The sequence below is a fragment of the Vicugna pacos genome, chromosome 2 (assembly GCF_048564905.1).
Source record: "Vicugna pacos chromosome 2, VicPac4, whole genome shotgun sequence".
In the NCBI taxonomy this organism is placed as follows: domain Eukaryota; kingdom Metazoa; phylum Chordata; class Mammalia; order Artiodactyla; family Camelidae; genus Vicugna; species Vicugna pacos.
The window spans coordinates 66,141,371-66,160,385 of NC_132988.1; the positions used below are offsets into that span (position 1 = coordinate 66,141,371).

Below are 19,015 nucleotides of genomic sequence, written 5' to 3' on the forward strand. Positions count from 1 at the left end.
ATAAAATGATAATACATGAATATTATAAATGACTCTCTGCTCACAAATTTTTAACCTAGATGAAATGGACCAATTGCTTGAAAGCCACAAGCTGCCAAAACTCACATAAGAAGAAACAGACAATTTGAATAGACAATACTTTCTAACTCACTGTATGCAATTAGCACTACTTTAATACCAAAAAATGACAAAGGTATTAGATGAAAACTCCAGACCATATCTCTCATGAACTTAAATACCCTCAACAAAATATTAACAAATTGAATTCAACAAGTTATAAAAAGAATTTTACACCACAACCAAATGGGATTTATCTCAGAAATTCAAGGCTAGTTCAACACTTGAAAATCAATTAACATAAATCATAATATCAACAGGATACAGAAGAGGAGTCTCATGATTATATCAAAATGTAGAAAAATTATTTGGTAAAACCTAACACGCATTTGTGATTAAAAACTCTCAGCAAACTAGGAATAAAGAGGAACAATGTCAAGTTGATAAAGAATATCTACAAAAATGTACAGTTAATATTATACTTGAGTTAAAAATGTGAAGCTTTTACAGTAAAATCACAAATAAGCAGATGTCTCTCTCATACTGTTTTACAACATTGAACTAGAAGGCGTAGCTAATGCAATAAGCCAAAAAAAGAAAGAAAGTATAAGGTAAATTTTTTTTTGTTTTCAGATCACATGATTGTCTGCATAGAAAGTCCAAAATAACAGACCAGGAAAAAAAAAAAAAAAAACAACCTCTGCTGAAACTAGTAAGTAATTATAGCAAGTTTTCAGGATAGAAGGCTAACAAAAGTCAATCACTTTTCTATGTACCAATGATGAACAAGTGGACTTTGAAATCAAAACCAATTCCATTTACATTAGCACCCACCAAATTGAAATACTTGGGTATAAATCTAACATATATGTATATATTGACCCATATGAGGAAAACTATAAAACTTTGATAAGTGAAATTAAAGAACTAAATAAACGGCAAGATATTCCATGTTCATGCAGAGGAAGATCAGTATTGGCAAGATGTCAGTTCTTTCCCATCTTTATCTACAAATTCAGTGCACTCACAATCAAAATCTCAGCAAGTTATTTGGTGGATATGAACAGATTCTGAAGTTTACAAGGAGAGCAAAAAAACCAATACTGAGGTAGAATAAAGTCACATGACTGACACTGCTGAACAGCAAGACATACTGTAAGGCTCCAGTAATCAAGACAGTGTGGTATTGGTGGAAATATAGACAAAAGATCAGTGGAACATAATACAGAGCACAGAAATAGACCCATGTAAGTATAATCAACTGATTTTGACAAAGGAGAGATACTATAATGGAGAAAAAATACTCTTCAACAAATGGTGCTGAAACAATTGGACATCCACATGCAAAAATATGAATCTTGGCACAAACCTTATGTTCTTCACAAAATTAACTCAGAATGGATCACAGACCTAAATGAAAAATTCAAAGCTATAAAACTCATAGAAGATACCATAGGAGAAAACCTAGATGACTTTGTGACTTTGGATAGGGTGATGACTCTAGATACAATACCAAAGTGTCAGTCCATAAAAGAAAGAGTCAGTGAGCTGGACTTTATTATTAAAAACTTTTGTCTATAAAGACAACATCAAGAGAATGATAAAATAAGCCATAGTCTAAAAATAGTAAAACACATATATGATAAAAAATGTTAATCTGAAATATACAAAGAAATCTTAAAACTTAACCATAAGAAAATGAAAAACTTAAAATAAAATAATGGGCAAATGATCTGATCAGATATGTCACCAAAGAGCCACAGATGACAAATAAGCCTATGAAAAGTGTTCAACGTGGTATGTCATTAGCGAATTGTAAGTCAAAACATTACTATCATACACATCTATTTTAAAACCCAAAATCCAAAACACGGAAAACACCAAATGCTATTAAGTATATGGAGCCACAGGAACTCTGTTGCTGGTGGGAAAGCAAAATAGTACAGCCACCTTGGAAAACAGTTTGGTGGTTTCTTAACAAAACTAAATATACTCTCATCATGTGATTTAGCAATAATTGTCCTTGGTATTTGCACAAATAAGTTAAAAGCTATGTCCACACACAAAAAAAGTCTGCACATGGATGTTTATAGAGTTTTAATCACAAGTGATAAAACTTGGAAGTTTAGAAACAAGGCAGTGAATGATATATATATATATATATACACACACACACATACACACTGTGGTACATACAGACAATGGAATATTATTCAGCAGCAAAAAGAAATGATCAAGCTATGAAAATAAACATGAATAAACTAGCAGTATATATTACTAAGTGATAGGAGCCAATCTGAACAGGCTACATACAGTATGACTTCAACCATATGATATTCTAAAAAAAAAAGGTTTAGTGGTTGTCAGGGACTAGGATGTATGAATAGGTAGACACAAAGTATTTTAAGGCAGTGAAACTCCTCTGTATACTACAATTGTGGATCCATGTCATTATATACTTGTTAAAACCCACAGAGTACGCAACTCCAAGGGTGAATCTTAATGTAAACTATGGACTTGGGTCACAATGATGTGTCGATGTAGGTTCATCAGTTGTAACAAAAATTTCACTCTGATGTGGGATATTGACAGTGGGGGAGGTTGTACATGTATGGAGACTGGGTAAATGGGACCTCTCTCTACATTGCAGTCAAAATGCTGTGTACCTAAAATGATGTAAAAATAAATTAATGAAAACAATGGGGTTTAGGGTAGGGACTGGTTCTAACTATATAAGGTAGTACTTGGGAGTGTCAAAGTGATAATACAGTGGCATATCTTGATTGTGGTGGTAGTGTCATAAAGCTACTCCTGGGATAAAATTTTATTGAATTATATATGCACAAAAAAATTAGTGTATATACAACAGTAAATCTGAAGAGTCTCACTGGATTGTATAAAAATACGTTTATAATATTATATTTACCTATCCAACTTCACCAGTATTCTTTATTTTTTCATGTGCATTCAAGTTACTGTCTAGTGTACTTTAATTTCAGTCATTTCACATTGATTAGCAGGTATTGAATCTTCTTTGTGTTCCTAGAATAAATCCTTCTTGATTACAGTATATTATTTTTTAATGTACTGTTGAATTTGGGTTGCTAATATATTATTCAGGCTTTTTTTCTTGTAGGTTCATCAGAGAGATTGGCCTATAATTTGTGTCTGTATGTGTGTTCCTTATCTGCTTTTAGTATCAGAGTAATGCTGGCCTCATAAAATAAGTTTAGAGGTGTTTCCTCTTCTATTTTTTGGAAGTTTGAAAAGGATTGTTATTAACTCCTTTTTGAATATTTGGTAGAATTCACCAATGAAGCCATTTGGTCCTGGACATTTGTTCTTTGAGAGATTTTTGATTAGCGATTTAATTGCCTTACTAGTAATCAGTCTATTCATGCATTCTAATTCTTCATGATTCGGTCTTTGTGATTGTTTATTTCTGTAAATGTATCCATTTCTTCTAGGTTATCAAATTTGTTGGCATATAGTTATTCATAGTAGTCTCTATCATCCTTTGTATATTCTTCATTTTGAAGAATAATTTTGTTGGGTATAGATTTTTTGTTGACTTTTTTCTTTCAGCCTTTTGATTAGATCATATAGCTTTTTTCTGGTATCTTCAATTACTTATGAGAAGTCAATTGATGGACTTATTGAGGACTTCTTGTACACGATGAATAATTTTTTCTTCAGCTGCTATCAAGATTCTCCCTTTGTTCTGGTCTTTGACAATTTGACTATAATGTATCTAGTGGTAGCTTGCCTTACATTTAACCTACTTAGAGCTTGTTGAGTCTCCTGGATATGAATATTAAAGCTGTTTTTTTCTTTTTATCAGATTTGTTGAATATTGGTCCATTAATTGTTCCAGTATTCTTTGTGCCCCTTCTGTCTCTCCTCTCCTTCTTGGACTCCCATTTTGTGTATGTTCTTATGCTTGATGATCTCTGTGTTGGGCTGAAAATATGGTACCCCCTCGAAGAAAGCCATGTCAAATCATTGAAGCCAGTGAATGTTACCTTATTTGGACAAAAAGGTCTTTGCAGATCAAATTAAGTTGAAGATTTTAGAGATGACATCATCCTGAGCTATATAAGTGGACCATATATCCAATTACAAGTGTTCTTTAAGAAATACAGGAGTAGAACAGATAGAAGAGAAGGAGGCAATACGATGGTAGGCACAGATATCAGAGCAGTGCAGCTTAAGGAATGCCAGTAGATACCAGCAGCTTGAAGAGACAAACAATGGATTCTGTCTTACACTCTGAAGGGAATATAATCTTGATAATACCTTGATTTGGACTTTGGCCTCCAGATATGTGAGAATAATTTTCTGTCATATTAAGCCATCAAGTTTGTCATTTTTTTATGGCAGTTTAAAGAAACTAATAACATGTCTCATAGGTCTCTGAGGTACTGTTTATTTTTCTTCATTCCTATTTCTCCTACTGGGTAATCTCAATTGCCCATCTTCAGGTTAGCTAATTTTTGTTTTTCTACCTCAGATTTGCTACTGAGTCCTCTAATAATTTTTTTTTCATTTCAGTATTTTACTTTTTAACTTTGGAAAACTTTTTGATTCATTTTTCATTGTCTGTCTTTATTGATATTTTCTATTTGGTGAATTCATTGCCATATTTTCCTTTAATTCTTTAGATATGGTACTTTTTGTTCTTTGAACGTGTTCATAATACTTTTTAAAAATCCTGTTTAGTAAGTTCAGCATCTGGGCCCACTAGAGACCATTTCTATTGAATTTTTTTCTTCTCATGTATGGACCAAACATTTTTGTTTATTTCTATGTCTCATAATTTTTTGTTGAATACTAGTTATTTTAAATAATGTAATGTGGTTCTCCAAAATCAGATTCCATTCTCCCCAGGGTTTTTTCATGTTGTTGACATTATTGTTAATTTGTATAGTGACTCTCCTGGAATAATTCTGTATTATTTTGTTATGGGCAAGCATAGAAGTCCATACTCAGCTAGTTTAGTGGTCAACCAATAGATTTTGTTATATTTCTTGAATCAGTAAGACTCCCAAATTTTGCTGAGGTTTCCTGCATGTGTGCTGTTGTGTTAGAGATTTGGCATGAACTTTACAACTCCACTTTAGGTTTCACTTTATATGCATACAGAGCCCCATGGTCAGTCAGGGACTAGAGGTTAGGACCTTCTAAGGACTTTCCTAGGCATGCACATAGACCTGCTTATAAGCATAAACCTCTACGTTCCCAGGAATATGTCAGTACTTTCAAAGCTCCCCATGGATATCTCATTCTTCAGATTTTCCTTTTAAGATTTTTGGCCAGCTTCTTGTCTGCATCACATAATATAGCCACTTTAAAACAACTAGTGTTGATTGTTTTTGACATATACACTAGGGATCAGGATTTCCTCACTGAGTAAGGTCTGAGTCAAGTCAAATAAAGACAAGTGCTGTGGAAGTGGCTTTTGTAGGGATATTTCAGAAAGGCCAAACAGTGATATTTCTCTGAGTATGTTTTGTTTGTTTGTTTTTTAAAAGACTACAACCCCATCTTCTCCCACTAGTGGCTGTTAGCCTGTTGATCTTCACAACCACAAATGTTTCAAGATTGCTGGTTTTTAAGGCTATCATGATGCTAAGAAGAGGGCAATTGGAATAGGACAATTTATTTACCAAAATTCAGCCATTTTTCTTGAAAAGAACACTCCTCACATTGTTGTAAACTGGTTATTTGCAGAGTTCTGAAACATTAGATTTTGACAATGTTTGCCAGTTTGCAAACTTTCATGGTGGAGGTGGGGAGTAGATTTAAAGAACCCTTTCTGATTTTCTGGAAGTTCCCCCCAAAAAGCACCTTTGTGGTTTTTGTAATACTTGATTCCAACTTTGTTTCCTAGTCTCTGTTTAGAAGTATATGATTCCCCTTAAGAGAAGGTCTCAATTGTTTTTTGCTTTCTTCCTGATTTATCTATCCCCCTGATTTTTCACTTTCTACTTTACAGAAAAAATATACAACCCCTTCAATTGATATTATCTCTTTGTTTTGGCAATTCTTCTTTTGCTTACAGACAGACACACACACCCCTTTATTTAAACTGTTTTCTCTCATTTCAATGAGGTTATGAGGAATTTTAAATTACATTTTTTTATCTACTTGAAGTAGACCTTACATTATTTATACTTAATTTACAAGCTCCATATATGCACAGATTGATAATGAACATGCGCCTATAATTTAATAAATATCTAACTGAATGCTATATTAAAAAAAACCCTCTTTGTTATTTTTGAGTTTTCTTATTGTTGATGGGCACTTCAATCAAGAAAAATATACTTATGTTTAGTTTTCTCTAGTTTGAACAGTTTAAACACTGGAAAAACAGATAATAGACGGAGAGAAAGATTCTGGATTTAGGAGTAACTTGCTATGCTACATAAGAAAAAGTCTTGAGTCTATATGTCATTAATAGGAATGCCAGTGTAAGCCACTGGGCATTACTCTGGTGAAATTAATGAGTATTTAAGATATAAGTTATATTCCTGTATTTGTTAAAGTACATGTAAACTAAAAGATATGCACACTCATTTGTAAAAATAATAGTATTAATCTGGTTAAAAATACCAGCTAGCCAAATAGTTTCTAACTATGAAGGTTGAGATATTTTGAGCAGGGAGAACAATGTTTCTGAAAAAAATCTACCATCTCTGATGTAAGGTTTCTACCTGTGTAAAAATATAAATTTTCTTAATGAACTTCAAATGCCTTTCAGTTGTAATTATATAACATAACCACTGCTTTTGTGCCTCTTTGTCTACTTCTGAGGCCTATATTGCATTCAAGAGAAAAACTGGGAGATAAAATGGTTATTGAGATTAGAGCTAACTCTGTCATTTTGATCTCTTTCCATAAAATGCAGACAAAAGCTTTTATTTATTTATTGTTTTGGTTTCCAGTGGTGCTCATGCAGTTTGGAGTTGTGAAGCTCTGAATTATGCAAGGATAAGTGGCTCATACTTTACCCATAACCAGAGTGTGTGCTTTAATCATGAGTGTGAAGCAATCTTCATTTTTAGGAGTCACTTCTCTTGAAGGGATAAGTAATCAGCAGCATTACTGTAAGCTCCTAGTAAAGTATGGTTCCACATGTTACCACAATGTTTCTCTTCATAAACCTTTCTCAAAGAAGTTATCAAGCTGAATTTGCTAAGCTTTCTATTCCATTTTTTTCTAGAGTTAAGTATATCTATTTGAATTCTGATACCTATGGAAAGCAGCCCACAGGTGAACAAAATTTTGCCTTGCTATATTACTGAGAAAATTCTCACCATCTTTTGGAAATCCTGCTAGTGAACCACCAGTAGTTATTAATTTAACCGAGCAGAGAAGTCAAGGCTTACTAAACCATCGTATTCAACTAATTATCCTGTAGCCTGCAGGAGAGCCCAATTAAGCCCATATCAGATATCTCTAAGAATATTGAATTTGTTACAGATATTCATTTATTCAAAACAATAACTATCTCCTCATTTAGAAGAATAGTGAAATAATTTTAAGGAGAAAACATCCCCTAAGGTTATAAAAAAAGACCTGGAACTTAGCCTAGGTGTATTCTGAGGATAAAGATGAAGACAGGGCACCTTAGATTGTAAAGGGGATTCCCGATTGGCATATAGAGTAACATAGCATACTGGCAAACAAATTTGCTAAACATAACCATTAAGCAATTCAATAAACATTTTCACTTTCTCTCAAACACATATGACAGTAGAAACCGTGAAATAAATTGACCCCAATATGCAGTTGAGTGTGAAGCCCGTGGGACAAGTCCAGCCATGGAGGTGGAGACATTTATGCCTGGCAACAGCTGGCCTAGAATATACTTTTCAAAGAAAGGATTCAGTATAAATTTGAAAAAAAAAAAAAAAGGATTCAGTATAAATTTGAAAAAAAAAATAGAGGGGAAGAGAGGTTCAAGAAAGAAAAAAGCATGTCTAACAATCTCATATTCAATTGTTTTTCTTTCTACAAGGCTTCATTTTTAAAGATTTTTAACAAGAAAAATAAAAATAGAATATAGTACAAATGGTACTCTGTGGATATCAGTAAAGGCTTTTTTGATTGCAGCTTCTCATGAGATACTTAACTTGTAAGACAAGGAAGCTTCTTTTGTTGATTTACTTTGAAATAAGATAAAGGAGAGTAAATAGTATGTTGAAAAAATAATTTTCTCTCCTTTCTCCATATCATTTACTAATTACTTTATTATTCCTTCAAAAATATTGTGTATGCTCCTAAATTAAAGCCTTCAGAACATTTTTAGTCTATGTCTAGATTTAAAAAATCTTCACCTCTCATTTGTTCACTTGCTCATTTTATGCTTCCTCCTTCTATGGAATTCAAGCTCCATGAGTGCCAAGACCTGTCTGTTCTATGTATTCCTCTATCTCCAATCTCCATACTAATATTGAGCTCAGCAATTTTAATAGGTACATTTTTATGACTTCACTTACAAATATATTATGCAAGTATTAGTGTAGTGCCAATAAGCTGCATAATGCTCATACTGGAAAAACAAAGGAAATTCTCCAAGTTTGTTATACATTCAAGCAATAACAAAAATATATAAAAATAAAGGGATTTTATTTTCAAGTTTTATCTGGTTGTCAAAAACATCTATTTAATGTTTGCATTCTGTAAGTTTTGTCTCTGAGTAATATTGTTTTCTTAATAAATTGTCATGTTACCAAGATAAAGTGGAGATTTAAATATCAGACATATGGTTAAATTAGATGTTGCTTAGGGTCTCTTCTAACTCAGATTTCAAGATGACTTTGATTCTTAACAAATGAGAGACTTCAGAGAAGCTGGGCCAATCTCTAATTGCTTAGAACCCTAGATACTTCATAATTTATTTTACAAACTAGGCTACTTCAAAAGTGAAATGAGATGTTTTAATAATTATACTAGGACAACTGGCATAAAGGATACTGTCTAGAGAAAACTGGGATTTTATTCCCCACTGTCTAGAGTGATAGTATTTAAGATAGTCAACTACTGTCAACTCTAAGAAAGAGGTGAAAAAATCCTGAAGAGTCTGAAGATAAATTTCTTATGCACACACTGACACACAGAGAGAGAAATGCTGAAAAAATCTTGGGATTCTACTGTATCTAGAAGGTCTGAGCAGGACACAGTGTTCTTTATTAGACAAAAAATAGGCTAGTCAGAAACGCAGGGAGGAGAGTTACTATCTTACTGATCATCTTACTCCTGGCATCTGTTTCATTTAAATCCTTTCATCTATCTCCTTTTTTGCCAAAGAATTCAGTATATACATTTTGGGAAAATAACCCAGTGGAACTGGACGTTATCATCACAGAGGCAAGTTCACAGTGTACAGAAAGATTTTACAAATGAAAATTCTCCATTCAAAAAACACTGATAAACTTACAAAACGCTGGAGAGATTAATACAACTTGCAATCTATCCAGACTAAACAACAGGAAATGATAATGATAACTGCTTTATAAACTTGTGACCAAGGGAGGATTATCTGGCTGTTTGGTTTTTTGTGTCTGGGCTTACTCTTCTAATCCCAAAAGAGTTGGCTTAAATTATGCTTAGTAAAGTAGATCTGCTCATTGTGGTCTGCATCTGGCCACTATTTATACATCACATATTCACTGTAATACTCTTAAGTCTGACGACTGTTTCTAACAAAGAGTTGCAGTACTCTGGCTCACATTCCTGTGGTACTATTCCTGAAGTATTTTGGAGTGCTTTTTTTTTTTTTTTTTTTGAGAACAGAAACAACAGATAAACTATTCTTTGAATGATAGGAGTCATGTAAATAACTTCAAAATCAGAATAAGGGAAAGCATATTTCTGAAGGTTGAGAATTTGGGCTACTTTCTGGGTACGCTCAGTATGAAAAACTAAATTGCCACTGACTCTCACACAGTTTAAGCAGTTATGAAGAAACTGAGGCTGATAGCCTGTTCTGGCATGAACTGTTGATGCACCAAGGAGTGCAGAGCTTAGCTGAAAGATGGATCATAGTGACTGATTACATTTGTATGCATCTGCAAGTGTTCTTAGGGGAATAAACAATTTCAGAACAGTAAGGGTGAAATGTTTACAGATGTTTTCATGTATAATCTTTTACCATCTTCTTACGTTTACTTTTGCTTTATATATATTTCTGGTTTAAGATATCCTACATTCAGTATTTAAAATAGTTGTTTTTTTAATATAGCTTTTGATTTTATGAACATAGTGTCTATATGGAAACAAAAACTTCAAGCTTATTTTGGAAAAAAATATTTTACACGAAGAGAAAAATAATAGAAAATAATACTGTGAGAAAACATCCAAAATGGTATCTTTGTTTGTTACTAGAAAAGGTAACTACAGCTCATTTTTTCTTGCTCCTTGCCACATTATGTAGTATAGTATATCTAAGCCATTTAACTGAGGAATATAAAATTTATAATCTGAAAAAAGTAATAAAACTTTTAGGCCTAAAAAGTTTAGAAAATTAATTTAGCCTAATATTGACTTGGGTATACCTTTCAAGTTCTTTTAGGGTATTTTTTTTTATTTTTAAAATTCAAAATTAAAAAGTATAGAATTGACATATTTCATAATGATATCAAAATTAACTTGTAATAATGAAATTATATTTTATAAAATGTGTTTTTAAACAAGGAATAATTCCCATATTCATATTTGTAGTTGTAGTAAATAGGCAAAAAAAAGTAGATATGGTCACAGGAACATATTTTACATACCAAGAAGTCATAAAAAATAACTATGGAAATCACAAAGGCCAAAAAAATACAAATTACCCAAATAAAAACAAGAAAATATAAGAATGATTCACTGACTATCATTTTGTTTAGACAATATTTAATAGTAACTCATCATAATGACTTAATCATTCATCTCAAAATTTATAAAGTTAGTTAATTGAATGTGGAATAGCTGAGATTCAAACCCAGGTATTTTAAATCTACTGCAATATCAGATTTGTTCTTTCACAATTACATGTATTAGAAATGGGCCATGTATTATATACTATGGAGGATAATGAAGTCCAGTTATAAAAACAGGTCAGCTTAAAGTATTAATAAATATTTATACATTTATATATATATATATATATACAGCTACATTCTACCTTATGAGAATTTATCTTTATATCCACATAGCAACATTGATTTATAGCTATCTTTAGTTATTCATCTGCAATATGAATAGTTAGAGCTTTTATAAAGAATTCAACATAGTCAATCCATTTCCTAATATTTTGATTAATTTTCTCATGGGTTCTAGAAAATGTTTCCCCTTTAATTATATACTAGGCCCTATGACTACAGGGATTTAGTCTTCAGTGATTTTCTTACTGAGGTATAACTGACATACAACATATATTGCTTTATGTATACAACAGTGATTTGATATTTGTATATATTGTGAAATAATCACCACAATAAGTCTAGTTAACATCTATCACCAAACATAGTTACAATAGTATTTTTTATGATGAGGACTTTTTAAAATATATTTTTTATTGAAGTATAGTCAGTTTATAATGTATCGATTTCTGGTGTATAGCACAGTACTTCAGTCATATAGGAACATACATTTATTTGTTTTCTTATTCTTTTTCACCATAAGTTACTACAAGATATTGAATATAGTTCCCTGTACTATACAGTATAAACTTGTTGCTTATCTATTTTATATATAGTAGTTAGTATCTTCAAATCTAGAAGACCCAATTTATCCCTTGCTACCCCCCTTCCCCCGCTGGTAACCATAAGTTTGTTTTCTATGTCTGTGAGTCTGTTTCTGTTTCATAAATATATTTGTCCTTTTTTTAAATTCCACATATAAGTGCTATCATATGGTATTTTTCTTTCTCTTTCTGGCTTACTTCACTCAGAATGACATTCTCCAGGTCCATCCATGTTGCTGCAAATGGCATTATTTTATTATTTTTTATGGTTGAGTAGTATTCCATTGTATAAATATACCACAGCTTCTTCATCCAGTCATCTGTTGATGGACATTTAGGTTGTTTCCATCTCTTGGCTATTGTAAATAGTGGTGCTGTGAACATTGGGGTGCAGGTGTCTTTTTGAATTAAGGTTCCATCCAGATATATACCCAAGAGTGGGATTGCTGGATTATATGGTAAATCTATCTTTAATCTTTTGAGGATCTCCGTACTGTTTTCCATAATGGCTGCACCAGAGTACATTCCCACCAACAGTGTAGGAGGGCTCCCTTTTCCCCACACCCTCTCCTTTTATTGTTTGAGGACTTCTGAATGATGGCCACTCTGGTGTGAGGTGATGTCTCATGGTAGTTTTGATTTGCATTTCTCTGATAATTAGCAATATTGAGCATTTTTTACATGTGCCTATTGGCCATTTGTAAGTCTTCATTAGAGAATTGTTTGTTTAGGTCTTCTGCCCATTTGTGGATTGGGTTGTTTGATTTTTTTTCTTATTAAGTTGTATGGAGCTGTTTATATATTCTGGAAATTAAGCCCTTGTCAGTCTCATACTTTGCAAATATTTTCTCCCATTCTGTAGGTGTCTTTTTGTTTTGCTTATGGTTTCCTTTGCTGTGCAAAAGCTTTTAAGTTTAATTAGGTCCCATTTTAAGATTTACTCTCTTAGCAACTTCCAAAAATGCAGTACAGTATTATTAGCTATAGTTATTATGCTTTGTTACATCCCAGTGACTTATTTTATAATTAAGTTTGTACCTTTGACTTCCTTCACACTTACCTCCCCTCTCCCCCTCAAAACAATTATCCAACTATTCTCAGTATCTATGAGCTTTTTTTTTTAGAGTTCATTTATAAGTGGGATCATATGGTGTTTGTCTTTCTCTAATTTATTTTACTTAGCATAATACCCTCAAGCTTCAAGGTCCATCTATGTTGTTGACATGGCAGGATTTCATTTCTTATTATTAAGATATATTTGAAATACAAAATTATGTTAGTTTTATTTCATAAGAACAACATAATGATTCAATATTTGTATATATTGTGAAATGATCATCATAGTTTAGGTAGTATTCATCACCATACATGTAGATTTCTTTTTTCATTGTAGTCCCACTTATTTGCTTTTGTTGCCTTTGCTTTATGTGTCAAATCTATAAAAAAAAAAAAAAAAACTCATTACCAAGACCAATGTCAAGAAGTGCTCATGTATATTTTCTTCTAGAAGTTTCCTGGTTTCAGATCTTATGTTCGAATCTTCAGTGCATTTTGAGGTTTTGTTTATGGTGTGAAATAGTGATCCATATGGCTGTCCAGTTTTCCCAGCACCATTTATTAAAGAGACCATCCTTTCTCCATTGTGTATTCTTGGCTCTTTTATTGTAAATTAATTTACCACATATGTGTGGTTTATTTCTGGGTTCCCTATTTGTTCCATGGATCCTTTTTAATGTTATTATGACCATACCATACTATTTTGATTAATGTACATTTATAAAATGGTTTAAAATCAAGGTACATGAGGCCTCCAACTTTTTTTTTTTTAATTTTTCCTGAAACTTTCTTTGGCTATTCAGAGTCTTTTGTGGTTTTGTATACATTTTATGATTGTTTGTCCTACTTCTGAGAAAAATGCCATTGGAATTTTGATAGGGATTACACTGAGTATGTAGATTACTGTGTGTAGTAGGAACATTTTAAGTGTATTAATTCTTCCAATATACGAGCACAGGATATCTTTGCATTTATTTGTGAACAGCATTCTTGTCTTTTTCCTGATCTTAGAGGAAAAGCTTTCAGTTTTGGCTACTGAGATGATGTTAGTTTTAGATTTTGACACATATGCCCTTTATTATATTGAAGTACACTCCCCCTATACCCACTTTGTTGAGAGTTTTTTATCATAAATGTATGTTGAATTTTGTCATATGCTTTGTCTGAATCTTTTGAGATGATCATGTATTTTTTATCCTTGACTTTGTTAATGTCTTTTGAATCAGTGCTTTAGAAATATTGGTGACAATTATCTATATCACTTAGATGAAGTTTAAAATCTATTTCAGTCAAATGTTTAGCAATTTTTATCACACATGATTGGTACTAACAAAATAATTAAGATGGTAACCAATCTAAAGCAGAGCCAAAGAGTAAAATCTGACTTTTCTCATTGCTGTGGTTCCAACATGATATAATATAAGGTCCTTAAACTTATGAAGGTTGTATGGTAACAGTATAAGAAAACTTTCCTTTGCCTTGAGATACATATATCTCACATTAAATTCTATTTTATTTGTTTTTATAGTAAATTACATCTAGCTGTGTTAATATAAATTCTGGGGGGAAAAAGGTGAGTTTCTCAAGTTTTTCCTCTTTTTCAATCCCAATAACTGCAGTCATAGAAGGGTGTGATTCTGTTTGTGTGTGAGCATTATAGAGAAACATTCAATACAGTATAATTAGAAGTTTAATCAGGTCAGTGGAGTGTGAGCCATTACAAAGGAAGTACAGTTCCTGAGGCAATAGAAATCTTATGTAGAAATGTACACTTACTACCTTATTGAAAGTGTTTGGGCTTGCAGTTTACCAAAGGGAGATAGTCAATAGTTTCTATAGCTGCATGTAACTTGATTAGCCAATAAACCATATTAAAGTGCATAATAAGCCGTTTTACCATATCCAGTTACCCATTCAAGCCTGCCATCCATAGAGCTGTGCTTAAAAGGACATTTGCAGAATACTGCAACCATTTCTTTATTGCAGAGTTTCTTTGTTTATGTATCAGTACACAAAAGTTAGTAATTAGCAATGGGTCTCAGTTCATTTAACATGAATGAGCAAGATCTCAATTCTACTACATTCTATTAGGGTGTAATAGTTCTCTTGACCTCTACCTAGGAATAAGGTATTTTATCCACCACAGTGAAAATGAAAATAACAGTGGCTTCCTTCCTGTTCACAGAAATGCAAAGTAACTTTTACATCAATTTGTATTTATGAATGAAAAAAAGTGAGATTACTTTTATTTATCAGACCCAAACTATAGTAAATCATTGCATGAATGTGCACTTTTGGTGGTTTGAGCCACAAATTGAAGTCAACAATAGTATTTTTGCCTTTTCTTTATGAATAGAAACTTCAAACATAAAATAAACATTTCAAATTGCTTTTTCTTTCAACATGCAGGAGGAGAAACAATTTTCTGAAGTTAATAACATTTCTGCAAAGGCTGTGGGGAAATCATGCACAGCTAAACTGCATAGGACCGAAGCCTGCTAAACAAAAAACTTTCTGGAACTTCTTTTACAGTTTTTCCTTATTGTTCTATGAGATTTAAAATACTTTCAAAGAGTAACCAGTTCTTAGAAACTGTATGTCTTATCCATCTTAGAGGAGATACTTAAACCATAATTCACCTTTACATCAATCACAGTCAAGAAGTAAAGAGTTTCTCAGGTATATTTTCTTTGACTCTTTTAGAAACATATGAAAGCTCTGTTATTTTTAATGCGAGTCTTAGTTGATGAGGAAAATCAAAAAAGTTATAACCCACTAAAATATTAAGACATTCATTTTCTCAATTGTGATGATATTATTGTGATTTTACATAATGGAATTGATTTTTTTTCATATTTAGGACTCTTTAAACAAGGAAAAAGTCTTTAGAAAAAATATGATGTGGAATTTTAATATCTTAGAAACAAAAGAACCGTATGTCTGAAATCGCTTTGCTCTCTAATTTCACTCTAGCCAGAAGTCACATGGTAGCTGACAGCCACCTTGCTAAGTCTAGCATCTTGTAGTGGGAGAACTAAACATAAAAACTCTCACTTTGGCATCACTGGCTTAGGACAGATGTCAGCAAATGTTTTCTTAAAGGGCCAGAGTACATACTTCAGGCTTTGTGGGCCATATTGTCTTGGGAGCAACTACTCAAATCTGTTCTTAGAGTGTAAAAACAGCTCTACATGATACATAAACAAGTGAGTAGGGGTGTTTCCCAATAAAATATTACTTTTATGGACCTGGAAATTTAAACCTCATTATGTTCACATATCATGAAGTAGACTTCTTTGTTTCATTGTTTCCAACCATTTAAAGATGTAAAAACCACTGTAACTTGCTGGCCATAAGCAATGGTCCACTTTGAATTGTGGGTCATAGCTTGCTGATCTCTGGTGTAAGTTATGCCTCTTGTTGTGGCTGGCTAAAATACTTGCTTATATTTCATTTCCCATGTGGTACAAGCTTCTTGCTTTAATTTTTGATCAATGCTTCCAGTCTCAATCGGACTTTCAACATTTTCACACATTATTCTTGCTGGATCATTTAAGCTTTCCTAACTTCTAAATCTACTTTTTTTCTTTCCTCTTCCTCCTAGCATCTTTTCCTTTGTACTGTTGCCTTTCATAAATGTACAAATACAAAGCTAACATAATTTTATAGGCTCCTGCTAAGGTCTGGTCAATTCTCCAGACAATTTTTTTTTCCAATTCTACCTACTTCATTTTGTTCTCCAAGATACAATTTATTATGAATACAGTGATGGAAATGATGAGTGAAAAGAAACATACAAGGTCTTCACTCGCAGAGTAAAGTGAAAAAAAAAAAAGTCATTTATCACAAATAATAAGCAGTTTGCACATTCCCCATTTCAAGTAATAGAACAGTGGTTGTGGGTCCCAGTGTCAATGCATATAGACTGAGGTGTTTATTATAACACATGTGTAACAAAATTTCTGAATATATTCTACCTGATATACATACTCAGTCTTCCATGTTCAGAGTGGCTGCTTCATTTTTCTATGTGTGTGTAGTGTTTTGTATCATTTCAATTTGTTCCATTCAAACTCTCTAAGCTTTATATCAGTTGCTAGATCATTTCATGTTATATTTATATGTTAAGGATCAAAGACAAAAATAAATACTTAAGGCTTTAGTTTTCCCATTAAATTATTACTATGCTCTTAGCTTTCTTAGGAATTAAGTGATAAGGTACAATAGAGACTGCTATAGCCCATGGCAATAACAGTTATGCATTTCTCTCCCTAGAAAATTAGAACAAATGAACACTTTTGTCACATAATATTCTGACTGGCAGAATTATGTAGACTTAGCTACAGCTGAAACATATCTTCTAAAACTATATCCAGATCCATGTTAACATCTTATTGGCAATTACTTAAACATTCAGTTTCCTCATTCATTGCATGTCAGACGGAATCAAATTGCTAAGTGAAATTTAATGGCGCAAAACAACAAATAGGTGCTGAGGAAAATGTATTAAACATGGCTGGTAATATATGAAAGTCTAACTGCAACCTATTTGATCACAAGTAATTATGACATAAATTGAACATGATTGAGAAGTATAGAATTTATTTAAAATTCTAATTTATTATAGAAATTTAATAGTGCAAGTGTGTCACAGAAAATCAAGAATAAATGTTTCTTTAATGTTCAACTCTTTGTGGAGTATTATCTCTAACTGCCTGAAAGGATGCATAACACTGTTGCGTTTCAAGAGAACAGAAGCAGCGTTCTCTTGAAGAGGTGTAAAGGAATTGTTCAAGAAAAAGAAAATAAACATTGATCAGAAAATTTGGATTTTTTTTTTTTTAAAGAGCATGCTAGCAAGAGAAGTCTGAACCAAAAATAGGTAGAAAAATAAATTCTGGGGAAAATGCTGCTGATAAAAAGGATAACATACTTACCATTCTGTCTATACATTGAGAGTTGTTAGGTAATCTTTATTTCTGTAATTTTTACAGAATAATGATAATACCCTCTATCCGTATGTGGTTTGGCTACCCTGCAGAGGCAGGATGGAGGCCCTTCCCAAATTTGCTCCAGATGTTGAGATTCAAAATGCCATATGCACACATATACAGCAAGAAAGTACCAAAAGGTGTATTATTTACATAACAAGGGTTTTCTGGGGAGAGAAGGAGTGAGCCTCTCAAGCTGAGGTGAGTATTACTTGAGAAAGTGGTATAAGGAGACTAGACTTGGGGTTTTTTATTGCGCTTAGGCCATGTGCCCACAGTTAGCATTTCTGCTCTCAGCCAGGGTTTTGTATGGTTTGAATCTCCTATCCACACCAAAGAGGGTAACACAGAAGCTTTTTCTTAGGTTTCCCAATGTGCAGAAAAGGTAAGGGGTGGACTCTTCATTACAACTGGCATACTTAAATGTGAAAAGTAAAATTTGATTATTTTGGAAATATTTTCACTGCTGTTACTACTGTGAGATCTGTTAGTTTCTGAAGTAACTATTTTCTGAGAAGTCAAATGAACAGCAGACAATTATGTAGTGACTACTATGTCTTAGGCACTGTACTTAGGAAAGTTAATTATTTAACATATTTAAAATACTAATAACCTGTGAGGAACTATTATTATCTGTATTTTTTTTCTAAGAGAAAACAAGTATATAAAACTTAGTAACATGTTCAATGACATGTGCCCAATGGCACATGCCCCTAAAGAAATTGATGAGGAAAAGATTTATACCCAGATAGACTAATGCCACAATGTGGGCTTTAATCCACTTACTTACACAGTCTCATTATCTAGAGACAGGGTAATTTTTTTTTTTTTGCTTTTGTCTGATAAATGGGAAAAAAAACCTCAAGAACTCTCAATGTATTCATTTAACAAATATTTACTCTACTACGTGCTTGGTCTTTAGCCAGAGTAATTGTAAGTTAGGATTTTTGTAGCAATTTAAAATTTTTAAAAATCCCAAATATACTTATACATAATCCTTCTCATGCAGAAACAAAAATATTAATAATAAAACTACTATTTTTTGTTATTTCATTCATTTAAAAATTTGACAGCCAATGAAGCAGTTGGCCTCAAGCAAGGGTTATGAAAACATTTAATCCATTTGACATTACAACTTTACCATTGCATCTGAAGATAAAACTTACCATATATATAA

At 32.5% G+C, this 19,015-nt stretch overlaps 1 long non-coding RNA gene across 5 annotated transcripts in view; it reads left to right on the forward strand.

Moving 5' to 3' along the window:
* The window catches only part of LOC140686569 (uncharacterized), a 464,075-nt gene that overhangs the window by 414,847 nt on the left and 30,213 nt on the right, over window positions 1-19,015 (forward strand). The window contains exon 7 of one of the 5 annotated variants that reach the window (XR_012060406.1): window positions 15,257-15,578. The exons of 3 other annotated variants lie outside the window; for them this stretch is intronic. This is a non-coding gene — a long non-coding RNA (uncharacterized lncRNA). Of the gene's footprint in view, window positions 1-690; window positions 736-15,256; window positions 15,579-19,015 lie in introns of those variants that run through there. One more of the 5 variants, XR_012060403.1, reaches the window with a different exon arrangement.